The sequence below is a fragment of the Aptenodytes forsteri genome, unplaced genomic scaffold, assembly GCF_000699145.1.
Source record: "Aptenodytes forsteri isolate BGI_AS27 unplaced genomic scaffold, ASM69914v1 Scaffold110, whole genome shotgun sequence".
NCBI classification, from domain to species: domain Eukaryota; kingdom Metazoa; phylum Chordata; class Aves; order Sphenisciformes; family Spheniscidae; genus Aptenodytes; species Aptenodytes forsteri.
In genome coordinates, this window is record NW_008794583.1 from 222,831 (window position 1) to 223,082 (window position 252).

Consider the following 252-nt stretch of genomic DNA (forward strand, 5'->3'; position numbering starts at 1 on the left):
GTTCCCCGCACCCGTTCCCGTGCTCTTTCCCGCACCCTGCCCCATTCCCGGACCCGTTTCCCACCCCATTCCCGTGCCGTTTCCTGCGCCCCTTTCCCACCCCCAGACGCATTTCCCGCACCCGTTTCCCTGCCTGTTTCCCGTGCCCGGACCCGTTTCCCGCACCGGGACCCCTTTCCCGTTCCCTGCACCCGATTCCCGCACCCGGACCCGTTTCCCGCACCCGGACCCGCTTCCCGCACACGTGCTCGT